At 42.9% G+C, this 18,241-nt stretch overlaps 1 long non-coding RNA gene and 2 other non-coding genes across 4 annotated transcripts; 2 read left to right on the top strand and 1 right to left on the bottom strand.

Annotated features, from left to right (window-relative positions):
• Nucleotides 1-2,605: 2,605 nt before the first annotated feature.
• On the top strand, nucleotides 2,606-2,677 carry TRNAP-AGG (transfer RNA proline (anticodon AGG)). Its single transcript has one exon. It is a non-coding gene; the product is annotated as a tRNA-Pro (tRNA).
• A 731-nt stretch (nucleotides 2,678-3,408) lies between these two features.
• Nucleotides 3,409-3,480, bottom strand: TRNAP-CGG (transfer RNA proline (anticodon CGG)). The gene has a single exon. It is a non-coding gene; the product is annotated as a tRNA-Pro (tRNA).
• A 338-nt stretch (nucleotides 3,481-3,818) lies between these two features.
• On the top strand, nucleotides 3,819-16,459 carry LOC111765636 (uncharacterized). Of its 2 annotated transcripts, none has more exons than XR_009188613.2 (3): nucleotides 3,819-4,053; nucleotides 7,400-7,493; nucleotides 16,116-16,459. It is a non-coding gene; the product is annotated as an uncharacterized lncRNA (long non-coding RNA). The 2 variants fall into 2 exon arrangements; XR_011645484.1 differs by having other exon boundaries at nucleotides 3,822-3,980.
• Nucleotides 16,460-18,241: the final 1,782 nt, after the last annotated feature.

Here is an 18,241-nt window from a genome sequence, read left to right as displayed (position 1 = left end):
GGATTGCTGGGTCATATGGTAATTCTAAACTTAATTTCTGAGGAACTATCAAGCTGTTTTCCACAATGTCTGCACCATTTTCCATTCCTATCAACAATGCATGAGGGTTCCTCTGTCTCTGCTTCCTTACCAACACCTATTTTTAAAAAATACATAGTCAATTCTTATGGATATGAAATGGTATCTCATTGTGGTTTAAAAAAAAAAAACTTATTTATTTATTTATTTCTCTCCCCTTCCCCCCAACCCCAGTTGTTCTCTGTGTCTATTTGCTGTGTGTTCTTATTTGTCCGCTTCTGTTGTTGTCAGTGGCACAGGAATCTGTCTCTTTTTGTTGCGTCGTTTTGTTCTGCCAGCTCTCCGTGTGCGCAGTCCCATTCCTGGGCAGGCTGCACTTTCTTTCGCGTTGGGTGGCTCTCCTTATGGGGCACACTCCTTAAGCATGGAGCTCCCCTACGCGGGGGACATCCCTGGGTGGCAGGGCACTCCTTGCACGCATTAGCACTGCTGATGGGCCAGCTCCACATGGGTCAAGGAGGCCCGGGGTTTGAACCGCAGACCTCCCATGTGGTAGATGGATGCCCTAACCACTGGGCCAAGTCCACTTCCCTCATTGTGGTTTTGATTTGCATTTCTCTAATGACTGATGATATGGGGCATCTTTTCATTCTTTTCATGTGCTAATTGGCCAGGTGTATATCTTCTTCAGAGAAATGTCTGTTCAAGTCCTTGGCCCTTTTCTTCTTTTATTTTCCTTTTTTTTTTTTTTTAGGAAAGGGAGCGAAGAGTTTATTAAGAAACATAAGGGAAGCAGATTTGGCTCAACTGATAGAGTGTCCAGCTACCATATAGGAGGTCCAGTGTTCAATACCCAGGGCCTCCTGGCTCATGTGGTGAGCTGGCCCACATGCAGTGCTGCCACACGCAAGGAGTACTATGCCATGTAGGGGTTTCCCCCACGAAGGGGTGCCCCACATGGAAGGCGTGTGCCCTACAAGGAGAGCCGCCCAGTGTGAACAAAGTGCAGCCCACCCAGGAGTGGTGCCACACACATGGACAACTGTCGTAGTAGCAAGATGACGCAACAAAAATGAGATAAATTTTCCCAGTGCTGCCTGATAATACAAGCAGATGCAGAAGAACACACAGCAAATGGACACAGAGAGCAGACAACTGGGGGGAAGAGGAGATAAATAAATTAAAAAAAAAAAAAGAGAAACACGAAAACAAGAAAAGTACACAGTTGAGACACAGACCGTGAACATGCTGCAGAATGAGACACCTTGGCCCGTTTTTAAATTGAGTCATTTGTTCTTTTGTTGTTAGGTTGTAGTTCTTTGTATATTTTGGATATTTAACCCTTATCAGATATAAGGTTTTCAAATATTTTCTCCCATTCTGTAGGTTGTCTTTTCACTTTCCTGATAATGTTCTTTGAAGCACAAAAGCTTTTAATTTTGATGAAGTCCTGTTTATCTATTTTTCCTTTTACTGTTTATGCTTTTTTGTGTAAGGTCTAAAATCCATTACCTAATACAAGGTCCTGAAGATATTCCCTTATTTCTGAACTCTCAATTCTATTCCATCGGTCTATATGTCTGTCCTTGGGTCAGAACAGTGCTATTTCAATTACTGTGATTTATAATAAATTTTGAAACCAAGAAGTGTGAGTCTTCCAACCTTGTTCTTCCTTTTCAAGATGTTTTTGGCATTTGGGGCCCCTGATGCACTTCCATAAGAATTTGATGATTGGCTTCTCATCCCTGCAAAAAAAAACGGTTGGAATTTTAGTTGCATTGAGTTTGTAAAGTGCTTTGGGTAATGTTAATGTCTTAATATTAAACCTTCCAATCCATGAACACAGGATGTCTTTCCATTTATTCAGTCTAAGTTCAGCAAAGTTTTATAGTTTTTTTTTTTCTATACTTGTTCTACTGTATCTAGCTGCTATTCTGTTTTTATTTAGTTCATTGGAATTTATATTTTGTAGAAATGGTTTTAAGTTTTATAGTTTTTTGTGTACAAGTCCTTTATATCCTTGGTTAAATTTATTACTAGATATTTTATTATTTTAGTTGCTATTGTAGATCTAATTGTTTTCTTGATTTACTTTTTGAATAGTTCATTGCTGTTGCCTTTTCCAGGAAGGTCAGAGATGGGGGTTTATTCAAAAGGAATTCACAAGGCTGAAAGGTGGAACTTTGAACACTGGGATTAAAAAGTATTAGCAAGAAACTGACAATTTTACTGTTATTGGAAAGTGAGAGAGAGGAAGAATGCAGCACCCAGAACTCAGTAAGGGGGAGAACCTGGAATCTGCCACAAGGACAAAGTTGCACACTCATCAGAATTTATTAGCCATGAATATAAATAGTGTTACAGTTTTCAAAATAAGAGGTAACTATTACCCTGGTGATGACTGACACCATTTCTTTCTTATGGGTCATTGCCTTTCAAACAGCAAAAAAGAAGGAAAATCTAAAATGTTATCAGCAGAATGCAAAAACACTCAAAAGGTATAAAAACATAGATATACATCACTCGGGAGTGTGGGACTAAGTAATAAAATATTCTTTCATTATACTGAAAATAAAAATGATGTCTTGGCTCGTTGGTCTAGGGGTATGATTCTCGCTTAGGGTGCGAGAGGTCCCGGGTTCAAATCCCGGACGAGCCCTGTTTTCCCAGCTCCTATATTAAATATTTCAAGTGAATTAATTTTTTTTACTAGGTCAATAACTGTAATAAACACAAATGTAATAACTACAAAAGAGCAAAACAGAAAATGTATACTTTTTCGAACTTAAAGCACGGTTTAAATTTAAATACCATTAACAGAAGTAACATGAAAATGTAAAAAGTTTGCTAATAAACTTTTATAAAAACGCTGTCACCACAAGTCAATTCCTGGAGCAAGCGTGTGTGTTAGGGACATAGCCAAATTTCTCTTCTTAGTTACCTATCGATGTGCTTTGAACATGCACATGCCAGTACACGTCCATCTGCACAGCGGTGCTGGAGACGCCTTCCGGTAAGAGGAAGGTGCACCCCTTTCTCGCGGAAACGTTTATTCCCGAACCTGGGACCAATTAATCGACGACATCCCTTGTTCATGTTTGGAGGCTTCAGAGGGTGCCCTGTATTCCGCAAGGGGCGTCTCTTTTCCAAGTGCGTGTGTTTTAAATGTTACAAAGCAATTTTGATGCCTCCTACGTACAGCAAGCATATATTGCAGGCATTGATCTCACCCGGTCCCTTGCGTCACCAAATTAAGAGAATCAACGTTCAAGTTCACGTTCAAGTTCACGGGATCAAAACAGTTTTATTTAAATCTTTAAATGTACTATGTGAAAGAGGAAGGGAAAAAAAAACACAACAGTTCATGTGAGAGGTTCGAGAAAATAAGCCGGGCTCGTCCGGGATTTGAACCCGGGACCTCTCGCACCCGAAGCGAGAATCATACCCCTAGACCAACGAGCCGTTCTCGGAAGAGGCGCTCCCGGCGCCTTCCTTCAGCCTCGCCCCGCCCCCTCGCCGTGCTTCCTGGTCGGTCTCGTTCTGCGATTCTTCTCGTACAACCTGGGCCTCTCAGACCCCAGTCTCCGGTTCTGAGGCTCCTCGCCACGCCGAGGAATCGGAAAAGGAGCGGGGACGGACGCCCGTTTTGCCCAGCGGGGCCGGTGGCAGCTCTCCAGCCGTCGGGCCCGCGCGCCGGCCCGGGGCCGCGGCCACCCAATCCCGAAGGCGGCCCTCCGGGAGCCGGGCCGCCCCCGCCCCTCCCCCTCCTCCGCGGGGGCCACAGGCCGGGGGGCGGGGTGGGGCGCGCAGCTGCCGGCAGGGGCGCCGCGACACGCCTGCGCCGCGGCCGAGGCCCAGAGCTCGCAGCCGCGGCTTCCCGCCGCTTCCTGGGCGCTCTCGCCGCGCTCTGCTCGGATCGCCGAGCGCCCACGGCCCATCCCCTGCGCCCGTGATGCCAGATGGTGCGTGCTCGGCGGGTGTGTCAGTGAAGTAAGGGAGGAAGAGCAGGAGAGACGAGGGAATAGACTGTCCTGGGTAAGAAAAGAGTGGTAGGAAGGGGACAACATTAACAGCTTTGTCCCAGCCTTCATTATGGGATGCGCAGTCTTCTAAGGCTTTTCATGTATTCTGCTCGTTTGATATTCATAACTATCTGTCCTCACTGCTGATAAGGAAATGGAGGCTCAGAGATGTTTAAATTCCTCGCTTAAGGCCACACAGCTAGAAGGTGATGGCACCGATATGCAAACTCCCGAAACTCTTATAGGTGGGATGAATGGTGGGTGGGTGGGTGGACAAAAAGGCCTGGGAGGGGACTGGGTGCTTTGGTAGCTCACAGCAGGGGAGGAGGCATTGGTCAGGGGGCTAGGCCTACAATTTGGTGCCCTCGACCCTCCGCACAGATTCGCGCCTATCCTCAAGCCCTTCCACCACCGGGGCAAGAGTCCCAGGTCAGGGTCTCCCATCACCTCATTAGACTGGCCTCCGAGGGTCCAGGTGGTGTTTTTGCCCTCTCACCTTTTGACTGAAAGCTGCCTGCTTGCACCGGCTTCCCTGCTCTCCTCTCCTCCCGCCTCCCTTCTCGCCTTCCGTTTCTCTCCTCTCTAACCCCTTCTCTTACCTCCTGATGCCAGTGGGTACTTGGGGAGCCCCACAAGAATAGGTCCCGACCAGAGAGCATACTCTTGAGGAGTGTGACAGGGGAAATACAAGTGAAATATCGCAAAACAAAGGCAAAAACGGCAAACCTTTTTTATAAGCAATTCTGGTGATAAAGAGAGATCCCAGGGTGGGGGGGTGGGGTTGAATGGGACCTCACATATATATTTTTAATGTAATATTATTACAAAGTCAATTAAAAAAAAAAAAAGAGCATTGTCAAAATATTACTACTAAACAAAAAAAAAAAAAAAAAAGAGAGATCCCAGAGCCCTGCTGTTCTTGGGAGCAGGGAACACAGGGGGACGCAGGCTGGAGCTAAGGTCTTATTCTAAGAGGGTGGGGTCAGAAGAAAGAAGGGTGAGAAAATTTGGGAGTCAATAAATTGCCCCTGTATTAGTCAGCTAAAGGGGTGCTGATGCAAAATTCCAGAAATTGGTTGGTTTTTATAAAGGGTATTTATCTGGGGTAGGAGCTTACAGATACCAGACCATGAAGCGTAAGTTACTTCCCTCACCATAGTCTATTTCCCCGTGTTGGAGCAAGATGGCTGCCATGTCTGCAAGGGTTCAGGCTTCCTGGGCTCCTCTGGGCTCAGCTCCTCTATTTACTCCACAAGGTCAGCTGTAGACTGTCAGGCAAAGGGCTCTGTCTCTCTCCCTGGGGCTCCAGCTTCAGCAACAAACTTCAACATCAAAACCCCTCTAACTCTGTCCTTTGCCATGTCTTTTATCTGTGAGTCTCCCTGCACCAAGGGGCAGGGTCTCAACACCCTACTGACCTGGCCCAGTCAAAGCCCTAATCATAACTTAATCATCCCCAGGTTCAGACCAGTTTACAAACATAATCCAGTATCTATTTTTGGAATTCATAACTATATCAAACTGCTACACCCCCTAAAAGTTTTCTTTGGAAAAAAAAAAAAACCTCATTTTTAAAATTAGTGAACAGGGAAGCAGCCTTGGCCCAGTGGTTAGGGCATCCGTCTACCACATGGGAGGTCCGCGGTTCAAACCCCAGGCCTCCTTGACCCGTGTGGGGCTGGCCCATGTGCAGTGCTGATGCGCAGGAATGCCCTGCCATGCAGGGGTGTCCCAGCGTAGAGGAGCCCCACGCACAAGGAGTGCGCCCAGTAAGGAGAGCCGCCCAGCGTGAAAGAAAGTGCAGCCTGCCCAGGAATGGTGCTGCACACACGGAGAGCTGACACAACAAGATGACGTAACAAAAAGAAACACAGATTCCTGTACTGCCAACAAGATGATGTAGCAAAAAGAAACACAGGTTCCTGTGCCACTGACAACAACAGAAGCAGACAAAAGAAGAAGATGCAGCAAGTAGACACAGAGAACAGACAATGGGAACTGGGGCGGGGGCGGAGAAATAAATAAATGTTTGAAAAAAATTAGTAAACAATCACTTTCAGATAATTTGGAAATGAGAAAAAGAAAAGGAAAAAATCAGTAACTTTATCTAATAAAACCATTATTACTAGAGTATCCCCTTTCAGTCTTTTTGCAGATTCCTATTTTATAGCTTAGGTTTTTTTAGAAATGACTTTATTGTTTTCACAAAAATTACATCAGCTTATTTTTTCCTTTTTAAAGATTTATTTTATTTATTTCTCTCCCCTTACCCCCATTGTCTACATCCACCTGCAGCACTGGAAAACTACATCTCATCATCTTGCTACATCAGCTCTCTGTGTCCACAGGTCACAGGACCCTGGGGATTGAACCCTGGATCCTCCATGTGGTAGACAGTTACTCTTATCAATTGAGCCATGTCTGCTTCCCTAGATAAGCTTATTAAAAATTCAAACAAATAATATGGAAAGGCACAAAGAACAAACCACAAATCACCAAAAACCCAGAAATAATGAAGGTTGAAATATAATGAAAGTAACTCCAGATATCTGTCTATGAATAAATAGAAACTGGATATATAGAAATATAAACACTGATAGAAGCAATTTTATAAGAATGAGGTCATAGACTACAAAAGACTTTTGAAATAAGTTTAATTTAATCAAACCTGCAAAGTCCCTTTGCTATGTAAAGTAATATTCACAGATTCCAGTAATTAGGATGTGGACAACTTTTGGGGGGCTGTCGTAGTTTGAAGTTGTATGTGCCGCAGAAAAACATGCTCTTCAATCTAATCCATTTCTGTGGGTATAAACCCAATGTCAATAGGATGTTTTGATAATGTCACTTTAGTTAGGGTGTGACACACCTCAATCAGAATGAGTCTTAATCCTTTTACTGGAGTCCTTAATAAGAGAATGTAAATTCAGACAGAAAGAAGGCCATGGAAGCAAGAAGCTGAAATCAAGGAAACCCAGAACTGAGAAAGGAGAGACCAGCAGACACTGCCATGTGCTTTGCCATGTGGCAGAGCAGCCAAGTATCACCGGCAGCCAATCTTCAGGGAGAAAGCTTCACCTTGATGATGTCTTGATTTGGACATTGTAATGGTTAGGCTAGTGTGTCAACTTGGCCAGGTTATGGTGCCCAGTTGTTTGGTCAAGCAAGCCCTGGGTTAATTGTAATGCAAGGGCATTTCATGGACTTTAATCATCAGTGAATTGATTGCATAGATGTCTCGTTACATCTACAGTCAACTGAGGAGCTTGCCTTCAGCAATGGGTGATGTCTCATCCAATTAATTGAAGGCTTAGAAGTGATCTCAGCATTCTGAGAGAGAATTCCCATCTCTATTTCAGACAGCCAACATCTCCTGGGAACTCATTAAAGACCATCAGTCCCTGGTTTGCAGCCTGCCCTACAGAATTTGGACTCATGAATCACCACAGTCATGTGAGATAATTTTATAAAATCGCTTACTATTTGTGTGTGTATATATATATATATATATATATATATATATATATATATATATATATATATATCCTGTCCCTTCTGTTTTCCTAGAGAACCCTAACTAATATAGACATTTTCTCAGCCTCAAACTGTAAGCTAATAAATTCCCATTGTTTAAGCCAGCCGATTTCATGGTATTGCTTTGAGTAGCCTAGGAAACTAAAACAGGAGGAGAGAAGAGAGAGAATGTGAAAGACTAGTACTTCCTTCATCTTCTAGATCAGGGAGCCAAACAACTCATCCTAAACTGAAACAACATTTTAAAATCCAAAAAGACACAAGGACAGCATATTGACCAATGGAATAGATTTGAGTGTTCAGAAATAAATTCTCAGGGAAGTGGATTTGGCCCAACTGATAGAGCGTCTGCCTACCACATGGGAGGTCCAGGGTTCAAACCCAGGGCCTCCTGACTCTTGTGGTGAACTGGCCCATGCGCAGCGCTGATGTGCACAAGGAGTGCCGTGCCACACAGGGGTGTCCCCCACATAGGGGAGCCTCATGCGCAAGGAGTTATGTCCCTCAAGGAGAGCCGCCCCATGCAAAAAAAAAAAGTGCAGCCTGCCCAGGAGTGGCGCTGCACACACGGAGAGCTGACGAGCAAGATGACTCAACAAAAAGAGACACAGATTTCCGGTGCTGCTGACAAGAATACAAGCAGACACAGAAGAATACACAGTGAATGGACAGAGAGCAGACAACTTGGGGGGAGGAAGAAGGGGAGAGAAATAAATAAAAAATAAATCTTTAAAAAAAAAACAACAACTCTCACACCTATGGCCAATTATTTTTTGACAAGAGAGCCAAATCCTCTCAATGGGTAAAGAACAGTCTCTTGAATAAATAGTGCTGAGAAAACTGAATATCCTCAAGCAAAAGAATGAAAGTGGGCCCCTTCCTCATATACAAAAATGAACTGAAAATGGATCAATAACCTAAATACAAGAGCTAAAACAATAAAACTCAAAAGAAAACAAAGGGAAATGTCTTCAGGACCTTGTATTAATGGATTCTTAGATTTATACCAAAAGCACGAGCAACAAAAGAAAAACTAGATAGACTTCATAAAAATTTAGAACTTTAAAGCAGGGTCTCAGACAGATATTTATACATCAATTTTCATAGCAGTATTATTCACAATAGCCAAAAGCTGGAAACAACGGTGGCCATCAACAGATGAATAGGTAAACAAAATGTGGTATATACATATAATGGAATATTATTACTCAGCCTTAATGAAGTTCTGATACATACCACTGTATGGCGAACCTTGCAGACTTCATGTTGAGTGAAATAAGTCAGACACAAAGGGACAGATATTGTATGATTCCACTTACATGAAATACCTAGAATATGCAAACTCAGAGTCAGAAAGTAGAGTACAATTTATGGGGATCGGGGGGAAGGAATAGGGAGTTAGTGCATAATAGGTATAGTATTTATGTTTGGGGTGATTGGAAAGTTCTGGTAATGCATGGTTATGAGAGTCGTGCAATATCATAACATAATTCTATGGAATGGTATGCTTGGGAGTGGTTGAAATGGGGAAATTTATACTGTATGTGTTTCCACAATTTAAAAAAAGCAAATAAAGGGACAATGACAAAGACAATATATGATCCTAGACTGGATCTAATATTGGAAGAGAAAAGGTTCAAAAGGAAACTATTGGGATATATGTAAAAATTGGAATATAGACCATAAGCTTTATATCAATATTAGATTTCTTGAACTTGGTAACTATACTTATGGTGGTTATATAAGTATATATCCTTGTTCCTAGGAAATGTGCATGGAAGCATTATGTGTTTAGGATCATGATGTATATAATATACTCATATGTTTAGAAAAGATGATAAATAGATAGATGGATGGATGGATGGGTGGATGGAATGGTAGCTATCTGGCAAAATGTTAGAATTGGTGGATCTTGGTATTGGGGGCTTGGAGGGTATGTTGGCACTCTCTATAAGAGTTTTTAAAAAATTAATTTTGCAACTGATCTGTAAGTTTGAAATCACTTCAAAATAAAAAGTTTAAGAGGGAAAAATCATAAAGAGAGGTTCCCATTGAATGGAAGGCAGGGAAGAGTGAAGTGGGAGTTTCCTGGCTCCTTCCCTATCAGGTCAAGGCTCCTGTGCAGGCACTTGGCCCTACAGCTCCTGTCATTCCCTCCCCTTCCCCCTTGATGACAATGGGGACCAGCTCCCCACTGTTGCTAGTCCCTGGATGTTTCCAGTCCCTACATAAATACCCGCCCCCCTCATTTAGCTCTCTTTGATGACTCTGTTTAGATGTGCCATTGCCTGTTTAGATGGCTGACAAATCTCACCTCGCCCTCTTCCCTTTAGGCGACTGTGTTCCTGAAGAAGTTTTTTTTCATCTGCACTTACTTTCTGCAAACCTTTCCTTTGGGTCACTTATTTTATTTTCAGCCCTGTCTATTCTGTTTCTTGCTGTTTCTAAGTTTTTCTTGGTCTTGTGACAATGTCATTTTGGTTCTCCATTTGTGTCCATAGCAATAGTCTTCCTTTTCAACATAATTCTTTTGTTAATTCATATTTGAGATCGTACTTTATTGAATGTTGATAGTTACGAAATTATCTTTGTTCAAAGCACTCAAGAGCAATCTGCTTCTATTTTTGGTGGTGTATTCTTCCAGAAAGTTCCTCAGCCTTCTTCTTTCCTTCTTTCTTCCCTAGTTCTTTCTTTTTTTCCATTCTTCATTTCTGTCCTTTCTCTCTTTTTCTCTCTTTTTTCCTCCAGTCCTTCCTTCCTTCTTTTCTTCCATGTGCTTGCTTAGTTGCCTTGCCTTTTTCCTTCTTGCTCATACCTAAGGTGGGTGATTCTGTCCAAGCCTTCTATTTGCTCTGATGGTGTGTAGATTCCCATTGACATTCTCTCCTTGTCTATGACCATTTTTCTTCCTCCTGCTGAGTTAAGATTTGACAGCTGGAAATTTCTTTTAATCTGCTCTTTTGAGTTTGAGGATGGGTTTGGGGTGAAGGTGGAGTTCTTATCCAGGGCATTTCCTGAGCAATCTAAGTTTTGCCCTCCCTTCTGAGATGGTTGCTTTACTAGCTCACTTTGCCCCACTCAAGCTGTACACTACTCTTGGGGACTTCAGTTTATTCCCTCAGGTCGGCACAGCACCACAGAAGATGGCAAGGCTGGAGACCTTTCCTACCTGTGTCAGGTGTTCATTTTTGTTTTGCTGTCCATTGTTGTTTTATTGTTTTTTAATTTCCCAGGTCTGCTTTCCCACCCCTTTAAGTTGTTTTGTAATAGCTTCATACTATTGCATCAAGACGATAGAGAATAACTTCCTTATTTTTCCACTGCGTGATAAATAATTTGTACCCAATATTGCATTGATATAAATATTGTTTGATCAACCCATTTGTGTATATACTTTTTACATGTTTTGGACTATTTCCTTAGGACACATTATTGGAACGGGCATGGGCAAAGGGGAAGAACATTTTTATGGCTTTCAATCCTATTCCGTGCAAGTGAGTTTGACTTGGCTGAGTGAATAAGATAGAAGAGGCACAGTGGTTGTTGGAGAACTTTGAAACCCATGATTTGCTCTTTTATTTCTATTTAAGGGATTTGGTGACATCAAAGCTCTTGAGAATGATGGTAGTGTTAAAAGTATTATTGAGGATAACAATTTGACATGGGGTCAGGTGCATAAGAGGGAGAAATGAAATCAGAAAAAGAGTAGGCCCAACAGGAGATGATCAGAATAGCTCTAGAGCAGGCGTTCTTAACAAGGGTTCTGTGAGCTTGAATTGACATTCAAAAAACCATTACTCTTGTGGGGACATGTTGGTGTGGGTGTGATATATCTATTAAATAATATACAGTCTAGTGTGGACTTAGTAAGGGGTCCATGGTTTTTTCCAACTGGCAGAGGGGTCCATGCAACACAAAAGGCTAAGAACCCCTGCTCTAGGGTAATGTCACTGCTGATGCCTTAAAACTGTGAATGGGCTTTTAAATAACTTATACTATAGGGTTATTGGCTATTTTGTAACTAATGTACACTTGGCAGCTGAATTATGACCCAGTTTAGACTCAAGTGGTACAGACATCCGCTTCCTCTGACTTAGAATGGCCACTCCTTGGAAGTGAGAATACAATTAAATTATGTGGGTTACTCATTCAAAGGAACTTCCTTTCCAGTTTGGTACATATGCCTGGCCTCATTACCATGTGCTGAGCCTGGCTCCCTGCTTCTGGAATTATCACTAATTGGCTTACGGTCAGTGCAGTTGTCACGTGGTAGTAGGTTTGCTTTGCTCACTGCAAGCCTTGCCCTAATTCACAGAAACAGAAACTTGGATCTGATTGAAAACTTGTGTTTTTTTTTTCAATCCAATACTCTATAATAGCCTCAGCTATTTTTCACTAAAAACAGTTCTGGAGTGGATGTGGCTCAAGCCGTCAAGGACCTGCCTCCCATGGGAGGTCCCAGGATCCGTTCCTGGTGACTCCTGAAAAAACAGAAACAAAGAACAAACAAAGCAAACAAGAAAACCAACTCAGGGAAGCTGATGTGGCTCAGTGGTTGAGTGTCAGCTTTCCACATATGAGGATCCAGTTTCAATCCCCAGCCCCTGGTACCTAAGAAAAAAAATTTCTATCTGGTTTTCCTCCATGGTCCTATTTCTGAGGCTTATATTTTGCCTCCCTCTGAACTTTGCAATCCTTTTGCTGAACACCATTAATGAACTTTTGGAGTTGCCTCAGTCCTTGCATTTTTCATTAAAACATTTTCACTTGTCTTGAGTTTTGAGAGTGCCTGAGTTCATAGATGAAACATGAATCTCAGCCTTAGATTGTGAAAAGAAGTGTTTTCCAGTAGAACACCTTCATTTCCACCAGGGAATTGTATTACTTCTCTGTTTTACACAGACTTAGTCTTGCTCTAGAGGTTATTGGGTTAACAGAAGAGGACAAAAGTATATAGTTTTCATGATTAAAACTGTGATTGTTTATGAAGACATATTCATGATATTATGTTACCAAAAAAGCAGGATACAAAATTACATACAATAAAAACCCAATTTTGTAACAGTCAAGAATGAAAACAACGGGAAACAGACTTGGCTCAATGGCATCCGCCTACCACATGGGAGGTCCACAGTTCAAACCCAGGACCTCCGTGACCCATGTGGAGCTGGCCCACGCGCAGTGCTGATGTGCTCAGGGAGTGCCAAGCCACGTGGGGGTGTTCCCCGCGTAGGGGAGCCCCACGCGCAAGGAGTGCACCCCATATGGAGAGCCACCCAGCACAAAAGAAAGTCCAGCCTGCCCAGGAGTGGTGCTGCACACAGGAGAGCTGATGCAGCAAGATGACACAACGAAAAGACACAGATTCCTGGGCCGCTGACAAGACTAGAAGCGACACAAAAGAACACACAGGAAATGGACACAGATAACAGACAACTGGGGCCGAGCGGGAAAGGGAGAGGAATAAATCAATCTTTAAAAAAAAATAAAAGGACGCCACTCTTAGTCACTTGGCTAATGATAGCAAAAGCTTTAAAAAAAAAAAAAGAATGAAAACAAAACAAAGCAAGACTAGCTATATTTATATGTGTATATGTATATCTATAGATAGATATGCATCAAAAAAACTAGAAGGGGTGTGGGTTATATGGGACCCTCTTATGTTTTTTAATGTAACGTTCTTTGTGATCTATTAACTTTAATTTTAAAAAGTGTTAAAAAAAAACTAGAAGGAAAACCATGAAATATTAATACTACTTATTTCAGGGTAGTGGAACTGAGTAACTTTTCATTTAATTGTTCAAAAATTTACCCCTTAATTTTTCTAAAATGAGGATGTATTGCTTTTATAATGAGAAAAGATCAGGATAATTAACATTTCTAAACCACAAAGAAAACAGGGTTCTTAAAACTGTGTTCCCTTGAGCTGGCAGAATGAAGAGACACAGAATTAGAGGTGACATAAAGCAGGCTCTTTTGTACTTTCCCATCCCATCTGCTTCCAGAGGTCATCAATAAGGCATCCTCTCGAGAGGCCAGATGCAGCCAGGAAGGTGACACGCATGCCACCACCCAGCACCCGAGTCCCTTAGTCACAGTAGCCCCTGGTGCTGGAGGTCCTATTATATGAAGTTGCCGTTATCTTCCTTGGAGGGAAATTAGTATCTTTCCACTGGTAATGTCCATTTTTTGCATACCAAACATGTACTTATTGTAGAATCTTATTTCTGAATGCTGGTTAAAGTACAATTCCATCCACAATTAAAAAAAAAAAAACAGACACAGTTGATAAGCATGATAACTGACATTATAGATTTGTCCAAATTTGAGTAATTTTCTCAAATTTCTATGTAAACCTATATCAGGAAGGGCCAAAATCCGTGACAGGAGTTCCTTGGGGGAAATCCTAGCCTGGCTCGACCTCTCTGCATTCTACATCCTGTTTTCCTCGTGGCATCTCCCAGGCCGTGCCAGGACCATGTTGTTTAGCTTTCATGGAGAAGTCCCACAGTTTTCTATGATTAGGAGGACAAGAAGTTTCATTTTTCTTTTCAAAAAGGCGGGTGGTTTTACTTTTGGCTCCCTGGCGTTCTTAGGCATGTATTAACACATACGTCATCTCCTCCTCCTATGAGGAGATTCAAAGAACCAGTTTCCTGCCCTATTTAACCACAGTGGGGCCTGTTCTGGAATTCCCATAGCTCGCCTGGGGTTTGAGGGCAGAACTGCAATAATGGTCCTTTCGAATTATCCGTAGCCACTTCCGGTCAGGACCCTCACTGGGCTCAATATGAGCCTGGAATACCTCAAGCAAGATTGGGAAGTCAGAAAAAAGTGTCTCCGGCTCCTAGACATTTGTAGGCTTTGTTCTTCGTTCTCAACACCCTCTGGGAAGGTGTCTTAGTTTGCCAAAGGCTGCTGATGCAAAATACCAGGAATGGGTTGGCTTTTATAATGGGAACTTTATTAAGGGAAAAGCTGCAAGCATGTCCAAATCAAGTGGAGATGCTTTCTCACCAAAGTCAGCTGCTGGTGATCCTGGTGTCCCGCCGTGTGGCGAGGTAAACTGGCAGCCTGTCTGCCAAGGTTCTTTCCTTCCCCTCAAGGCGCACTGTCTCCGGAACTCAGCTGTGGGCAATCAGGCATATGGCTTGTCTCCTTCAGGGCCTCCTCACTCAGCCTCAGCCGGTCTGCTTTCTCCCTGAGCCCAGCTGTGGGCAATCAGGCATATGGTTCATCTCTTCAGCCTTGAGCTGCTCCCAGGGCCCAGCCTCTTGGGGACTTGGTGCTTCAGCTTCAGTTTCAGCTTCAGCTGCTAGCCATCCTTGAGCCCTCTCTCTCACATGGCTGGGTCCAAATGGCAGAGCTCCCTTTTCTGTGTCTCCACTTATATGAGGCCCGGCAAGAGGGCGGAGATCTAACCTGGGTCACACCTCACTGTAGTCCAGTCGAGTGCCCTAAAGTGATCTAATTGAATTTAATGCATTTATTATATAAATGCATATACTATAAATTGAATTTAATGAATTTAATGCCCCTTAATTGAATTTAATGCATTCAAAGGCCTCACACCCACAGGAATGGGTTAGTTCAAGAGCAATCTTTTCTGTGATTCACAAGATTCAGACTGTCACAGAAGGGTCTCAAGAACCACTACACCAAGGCATGAATGACGTAAGAGGCTTAAAATATTACTTCTCTTAGGAGTATTTGCATTGTGATTGGGAAGGAAGCCCAAAGCCAGTGGAATCAGTTGCTAATTATGACCTTTGCAATATCTGGTATCAGATAAAGGAGATATTGGACAGTGGGGGTTGTAGCAATTTGATATTGTTTATAAATTCCAAAAATAGATACTAGATTATGTTTGTGAACTGGTCTGTTCCTCTTGGCATATTAGATTGTACTGGATTCAGAGGTTTCACTTTCACTTGATTAAATTATGATTAAGGCTTTTATTGGGCCATGTCAGTAGGCCATTGAGTCCCCGCCCCTTGGTAGGTGGGGACTCACAGAGAAAACTACACGGCAGGGGAGTTAGTTGCAGTTTTGGATGCTGTAACCCCAGGAAGTAAACACACAGGAGAACACAGAGGAAGAGAGATGGCTCTGTAGACATGGCAGAGTCCCTGGGAAGAGAGAGAGCCTCATAGTCTACAGATGACCTTGTGGAGAGACCAGAGCAGCTGAGCCGAGAGAGAGACGAGACTGATCCCAGCCTTCAGCTGATATTAGAAGAAGCTGGGACCACAGAGCCTTAAGAGGAAGAGGGAGGCTGAACCCTTGCAGAAGTCGGCAGCCCTCTTGCTCCTACATGTGGCAATAAACTTTGGTGAGGGAAGTAATTTATGCTTTATGGCCTGGTAACTGTAAGCTTCTACCCCAAATAAATATCCTTTATAAAAGCCAACAGATTTCTGGTACTTTGCATCAGTACCCCTTTGGCTGATTGATACAGTGGTTATTGAAAATCATGTGAAAATGGAATGGTAAATGACTTTACTAACCATCATGATTTGCTTGTGGTTCCATTTTATCCAGGAAACTATGAAGAAGAAAAGGAGGTCAACTGTGCTAAGCTGACATACCAATGATCCTTTGCGGTAGTGACAGAGACCTCTGCCCCATAAGGAAAGGAAACTGTAGCAAACAAGTCAAGGCTGGTGACAAGCATCCTGTTTCTGTGGTTTACTAATTAACCGATCATTGCCCAAGGACACTCTGTCCTGACTAACCCATGCACCCCACCCCCAACTCTTTCCCACTCCTGAACAGCCATCTAAGCTGCTTCCAGAGCTTAGCCTTTTGAGCAGAAACCCCCATTTTGTGCTGCTCCACATGCATACTGTTCTTGCTCAATAAAACTTGTTTCTTGCTTTATAGAAGGTCTCCCAGTTATTTCTTTCATTGACAATAATCATTTTCCAGATCTGAAATCAGCTCACTCATTTGCTATTGAACAAATATTTATTGAGCACCTACCACGTATGATACTCTGGGCACAATGAAGAATAACATAGAAAAACACCAACCATGCCCTCATGGAGCTACAGGATACCCTGGACACAGCAATGCATAGTTACATAAAGCAGCGAGGCTGATTTTCTTTGGTAGCTTAGGAAATTCAATTTCATTTTATTTGACAAGCACTTGAATTTTGTTTGGTGCTTCTGATACCTTCATAATCCTCTTGATCATACATCTTATAGAGATATCCAATTCATATTAATTTTACCTGATCTATAGAGCACAAAAGTGACTAGAATTAGTTGGGATAAACAAAACTTAATTTTGAAGCAAGTAGTGAAATAGTCATTTGGTATTTCAGGTATTGCCCTGTTGAGACCACCTGTCACTTTTGCCTGCATGGCATCACTTGTCTTGGTAGCAGTATTCTGATTTTATTTTGAGGAAACACCTTGCTTCCACTTGCAGTGCTTGTAGATGAAATGGTTTACTCATCTGGACCCCAACTCCAGCTGAGTCTGGCCAATCAGATCTCTGAATCTCCTTGGCCATAATGATTGCTTTAGCTATGGACACGATATATACAGCCTACAGAAAACCTCAGGATTCCCCCCACACACACACACACACAGTAACAGGGAAAGAATAAGCTCCTCCTATTGGACTAGTAGGCTGAGAAGAGCCTGCTTAAGAATAAGGCAGGAAACAGACATGGCTCAACCAATTGGGTTCCTGTCTACCATATAGAAGGTCCAGGGTTCGATGTCCAGGGCCTCCTGGTGAGGGCGAACTGACCCACATGGCGAGCTGGCCCACACGGCAAGCTGGCCCATGTGGGAATGCTGCCCCGCGGAGTGCTTTCAGTGCGGTAAAGCCGCCCCGCATAGGAGTGCCAGCAGATGCGGAGAGCTGCCCCAGCAAGATGATGTAACAAGAGACACAGAGGAGAGAAAGTAAGAAGATGTAGCAGAACAGGGAGTTGAGGTGGTGCAAGAGAGGAATCGCCTCTCTCCCACTCCAGAAGGTCCCAGGGTCGGTTCCCGGAGCTGCCTCATGAGAATACAAGCAGACACAGAAGTACACACAGTGAATGGACAGAGAGCAGACAACAGAGGGAATGGGGTGGGGTGGGGGGAATAAATTAAATAAATCTTTAAAAAAATAAAAAATTCAAAAAAAAGAATAAGGCCAACACAGAAGAAAGCAGAGCCAATGATAGAGATCCCTGGCATTGCTTCAATGACTTTAATTAGGTCTATATCCCTGGACTTTTCAGTTATATGACTAAGTATAAAGATACATAGGTAAGGGAGAAAGGAGAAAGAGAGAAAAAAAAGGAAGGGAGGGAGAGAGGGAGATTGAGAGAAAGAGACTCACAGATAGATACAGTTCTTTTTCTTTAGCCAGATTGAGTTGGGTTTCTGCTATCACAAGAGCATCCTCACACGTTCAGCTTTACTAAACTTTTACACTCCTGAGAGTACCTAATCAAAAGAAGGTGATGAACTGGTTTTCTCTTCCTTATTCATTCCTTTATTTGACATATATTTGTTGAGCATCTAGTCAACCGATGGTCATGGGCCAAAGTCTGCACGGCAAACAGGACTTGGCTCAAGGTGACTGCAGTGAGGTGGTGGAGTCCCAAGGCCCTTGGACCTTCTCATGGTCATCTGAGTACTTAGCTGCACATGCAGCTGAGA

Source organism: Dasypus novemcinctus, chromosome 13 (genome assembly GCF_030445035.2).
Source record: "Dasypus novemcinctus isolate mDasNov1 chromosome 13, mDasNov1.1.hap2, whole genome shotgun sequence".
In the NCBI taxonomy this organism is placed as follows: domain Eukaryota; kingdom Metazoa; phylum Chordata; class Mammalia; order Cingulata; family Dasypodidae; genus Dasypus; species Dasypus novemcinctus.
This window is presented reverse-complemented; position numbering and strand designations above follow the sequence as displayed.